Here is a 5,456-nt window from a genome sequence, read left to right as displayed (position 1 = left end):
TGTATCTCTTGGGGAGACACTTTTGAGAGTATTTTTATAGATTCTTCAGAAGTTGTTCATAGTGGTGGCTAATTCCATAACTTATTATAGTATTGGCTTTTCCTATTTTCCTGTTTCCCTGAGATCACTTCCCAAATCTCCCACCTGTTCATAAGCCTTTATCTCAGGCTCTGTTTTCAGAAGAAACTAGGCTAGGACATATATATATAGCATGTTATATAATGTAAGATTCACTGTAGCACTAAGAGGCAGGTTCTATTATCTACAGCCCTCCTGTTATTCCATGAGCTATCTGGTATCATTCCAAAACATCTATCATCGGTTAAATTAATCAGAATTGGTTTTTGCTGCTTGCAACACAAAGATATCACATGAATAGAGCTATATGTACTAACCAAAACAAATATGTAGTTTTTTAAAAGTAATATCTTGTCACTCCCCAATGATTTGTTTAAATTCAATACTTCAAATTCTGTCTGTGTAAGAATAATGCTGTCTACTGCATTGTCAGATTCCACATGACTTCTCAGCCTCTTTCAGCCCAGCCAGTGTGAGGCCAGCAGGATGAGGCAGTGTCACCTGGTGCTCCTGAGGACATTGGCTACTGAGTTTGAATGCTGACTCTGCTACTCACAAATTTGGGCAAGTTATTTAGTGTCCCATTTTCCCCATGTGTGCAGTGAAAGAAGTAATTGTGCTTACCTTGTAGAGTTATTGCAAAGGTTAGATAAATCAACACATAAACTCTTTTTGTGTGTGTGTAAAAATATTACTATTTCTTTAAAAGGAGTCTGATCATGCCCCATGCACCAAGTATCTATTCTAACAGAGGTTTCTTACCTGGCTCCCAGTACTAGCTTTATCTTTTCTGGCCTTTTATTTCTCTCCTTTGTACTCTGTGTCCTCAGCCTTTAGCTGGTAAACTCAACATGAGAGAGGCTGCCATGTGTTCACCAAATCTCCACTTCCTCCCCCTGCAGGCCACAGAGCTAGACTGAATTTCCCAGCCTCTAGGCTAGGGTGCTCACGTGTCTGAGCTGTGGTCAATGACATGTCAGCAGAAGGGGTGCACACTCCTCCAGGCAGGGCCTGTGAGCACTTCCCATGCGATCCTCTGAACTCTGTTTTTCTACCAACCAGCCTTTATGCAGAAGATATGGTACCCAGGGAGGGCAGAGTCACAGAAGAGCCCTGGGTTTCTGAATGACTCTAGAGAACTCCACCTGCCAACTAGGAATATCCACATTCATTTTTATTGAGAAGTAAACTCGCATGGGATGAAGTTTGTGGGATTTCAGGGTTTATCTGTCACATTATTGCCTTAGTTGATACATCCCAGAGGGTAGAGACCATGTCTGTCTTGTTCTTCAGCATCAAAGTTGTTTCTGGAATGTAGGAGACACTTAATATGTTTGTTGTATCAATTAGTGACTATATACGTACCACTTCTATCACTTACTTCTCTCTACTAAAAAAAATTTTAAAAGCCCCTTTCTCATGTATCTTAAATCCCATTCTAATGGGCAGATTCTATTTCCCAAATTATCTATCTTCTAGAATAGAGGATGCTTATCCAATTTTTGTATACTTGTGAACCACCTGAGGTTTGTGAAAATGCGATTCTGATTCAGTGGGTCTAAAGTAGAGCCTGAGACTGTGTATTCTTAACAAGCTTCCAGGTGCTGCTGGTGCTAGGGGTCCTGAAGCCACACTTTGAGCAGCAGAGGACCAGACAAGTAGTTTCTAAATAAACATTCCCAGAACCACCTGGGAATGTTACTAAAATGCAACTTTCTGAATTCCCCCATTCCCTTTATAAGGGAATTTTGATATAGGGTCCAGAAATGTGCATTTACTAAGCCCAAAGAAGATTCTGATATAGATTGTTTGGGAATCCCACTATAAAAAACATTCTTCTAGATCTTTGCTTCATCAATTATCACCTCTTTGTCTGTGTTTTGACTTCTCCTTTTCCTGGGGAGTTTCTCTGAGACACATGTCCCTTATTTGTTTATAAACATTTACATAGCACTTACAATATGCCTGGCACTACCCTACGTGCTTCACATATATCAACTCACTTACTCCTCACACAAAACCCATCTTTTAACTTGTAGATGTTGCATAGAGAGGTCCAGTTACTTTTTCAAGGGCCTAAGGCAGTAATTGATTGAGCCAGAATTCAAAGCTGGATGATATAGGCTCCAAAATTCTTGCACCCTGCCACTAGCCTATGCTATCTTATCCCTGGCATCTTCATGCTTCCTTGGAAAAAGGAGCAGCTCAATGAATTCATTTTGTGCAACTTCCTTCAGGCCCTTTGGTTTTCTCTTAATACCTGGCTACATTATCTCTACTGTTTGCTAGCGTGCAAACTTTTTGAGTTCTGTTAACTTTGACTATAATCGCTTTGGAACCCATGTTTAACATCTCTCATCAAAATCAGTTGAAAAATGAAAAAAAACATAGTTGATATATTACTGTGCCTGCTTAATATCAAATAAGTAATTTCAATTCAGCAAGCTCCTAGTACATATTCATTATGACAGAGGCTGACTGCTAAGAGCTGGGAAGAATACAAAGATATAGAAGATACCATCTTTGCCTTAAAAAAAAAAAAACCCTACAACGTTGTTAGGAAGACAGATATTTTTAAACAATTTTTCTTTTGTTATTAGGTAGAATATTTTTAGTGTTACGTGAGAAGTAAAAAGTGCTGCAGGAGCTGAGGAAAACAGAAGTAGCTTAGGTGGGGGAAAGGGAGGCTATATTTGGGGGATAGTACAGGAGCTATGTGGCATGCTTAGAGCAAAGGGCAGATGTCTGAATATGAGAAGGCTATGGGGGTTATCATTGGAAAATCCTGTGGTTTGAGACCAGATGTGGGAATGTCCACCTCCTGATGGATATGGAATGCATTACATAGGTAATTGTTGAGCTATGTCATTTTTAAGAATCAGCTGTTGACGTAGTGAAAATTGTGCTTAAGGAGCTTGTTCCTGAAAATGACATCTACACTTATGGAGTATCTGTATTGCTTCCAATGTTTTCACATGACATATAACTGAATTATTTCATTATATAAATAACTGATAAATTTCATGACATATAATTAAGTTAATTAAATAATTAATTAAGTGGTCACATTGTCCCATGAGGTAAGTTCTAATATCTCCCTTTAACAAGCGTGTAACTTTTTCCAAGATAATAAAGCCAGTAGAGGCTAGATTTGAACTTGAATTTGTCTGTGTATGTGTGTGTGTTTTTTTCCTGAAATACCTTGTTGAAAATACATTAGACAAACAAAGAAGGAAACTTCCATATGAATATGCCTTAACCCTGTTGATGAAAAACAAACAGCATTACAGAAAAAGATTTTAAAATATTTACAGGATTTATGTGATAAAGTTAAGACATGAGTGATTCTATTTTTTTCCTTCACGTGACTTCAGCAATTTAAACAATTATTTGGGTGAGTCATATCAAATACTTATTCATTTTAGAAGAAAAGTGCTTTGGGGATAAAGATTCAGACATTTACAAATCTTCATTTTGAATACACAGACTCTGTAAACTCAATGAAACCCTCCATGTGAAAGCATTGTAAAGCTTTTATTGTCTTATTCTTCAGAAAATGTTATTAAAAACTATTTTTTTTTCAAATGGAATGAATGCGATAGATGCCTTGAAAAACTACTATTTATTCACAGGTTTAGTCTAACAGTTATTTATATCTTGCTAAGCTCTAATTGTGCTACGTCTAGCACCTTATAATATTTAAGGGAAAATAGATGGAAAATAAAGTATGACAATAGAAGCTCTTGAAATAAGATGCTAAAGTCTTACTATAATTGTTATGATTTAATAACTATTGAACCAATTCTTATCAGCCCAGGAAACGAAGAAGGGTTGGGGGCCTGTGTCTTACTCATCTTTATATCCCCAGTGCCCAACATAGAGCAGAACACATATTAAGTAATCAAAATCATTAGCTAATGGCTACAGATTGAGAATTCAATTCCTCAAATAGCTAGGGACTTTCCCATACCCACAAAGCTCATAAAATAACAGAGACATGATTCTCACCCTAGTCTTTGATTTTCCTTTCCACTGTTCTTTGTACCCACTATGCCAGTTCTGTAGGTTAATCTATCCACTTACCCACTCAACAAATTCCAATTGGTTGTCTTCAATGGACCAGATCCTATACTAGATCCCAGGAAGACAAAGGTAAAAGCCATGGTCCTGTCTAACTGGCTCTTCTAAACCTAATGAGAAAAATGCCTCATAAATAAGTAATTGTGACATAATATGGTTCATGATATAGTTGAGTTACATAATCATAATAATTATAATGATAGCTATTTATAAAAATTTTACTGTTCCAAGTGTTCTTTTATCAGATATTATGTAAAGTCTCAAAGAGTTCCAAAAGATATATGCCATGATTATTCCCATTTTGCAGATAATTAACTTTACCGAGGTTTGTAAATCTAGGAAGTGCAGACTGAATACTGAGCTGCTGCATTTTGTTTGGCTAATTCTAATACAGCATAGAATAGTAACTGTTCGCATTCACATATCTTAGTCTTCAGACAGGAGACAATATAAACCACTGGTTCCCAAATGCTGTGCATTAGAATCATTTGGGAAGTTCTTAAAAATCATAATACTCAGGTCATAATTAAATCACAATTCTGAGAGTGGGACTGGGCAACAATACTTTTTAAAGATCTACAGGTGATTACAATGTACAATGAAGATAAGACCATTGTTAAAAACTGTAAAGTGCTATACAATGTGAGAGTTTTTCCTTATCCCAATCAAAGACTCCAAATCAGAAAACATATGGATAACTGATTGCAGTCAGCCCAGCGGTCTCTTTTGTATTATATGTGGGGTTGGTAGGTGTCTTTTGAGTCGGTCTCTGATTAAGCGAGCAGTTATCATTACTTGTTGCAGGGTAGGTGCTTCGGAGCTCATCTCAAGGGGTGGTTATAAAGTAGATGACGGGTTGATGGGTGCAGCAAACCACCATGGCACGTGTATACATATGTAACAAACCTGCACGTTCTGCACATGTATTCCAAAACTTAAAGTATAATAAAAATAAATAAATAAAAGATAAATAGCCAGACTTTGTTAGAACACCAGAGGCATAAGGGATATAGAAATTCATTCCTGCATGTGGACCCTAAGAGTAGGGTCAGGGGGCCTTCAGCGAACTGAATGTTTACAGTGGCCTTTGCTACCAGCAGCTGGTGTCAGCAAGGCCTGAAGTGGGTTTGGTTGTTTTTAAAGAGGAAGTGAGGCAAAAGAAATCAATTATGATAGGGTAAAAAAGCAAGGCATTTGGAACTAGGCTGTGTTTAGTAGTCTAGGGTTGCCACATCCTCATTTTAGAATTAGTATGGGAACCTTTCTAATAAGGTTGTCATGAACACTAAATGAAATAT

The 5,456-nt window shown here is 37.3% G+C and overlaps 1 long non-coding RNA gene across 1 annotated transcript; it reads right to left on the bottom strand.

Moving 5' to 3' along the window:
• Positions 1–1,231: 1,231 nt before the first annotated feature.
• Positions 1,232–4,258, bottom strand: LOC107976510 (uncharacterized). The gene is made up of 2 exons (XR_001720556.2): positions 4,162–4,258; positions 1,232–1,385 (listed from the first exon to the last, which is right to left on the bottom strand). It is a non-coding gene; the product is annotated as an uncharacterized LOC107976510 (long non-coding RNA).
• Positions 4,259–5,456: the final 1,198 nt, after the last annotated feature.

The sequence above is a fragment of the Pan troglodytes genome, chromosome 7 (assembly GCF_028858775.2).
Source record: "Pan troglodytes isolate AG18354 chromosome 7, NHGRI_mPanTro3-v2.0_pri, whole genome shotgun sequence".
Taxonomy (NCBI): domain Eukaryota; kingdom Metazoa; phylum Chordata; class Mammalia; order Primates; family Hominidae; genus Pan; species Pan troglodytes.
The sequence above is the reverse complement of the archived record's forward strand: the minus strand, read 5'-3'. Positions and strand labels throughout refer to the sequence as shown.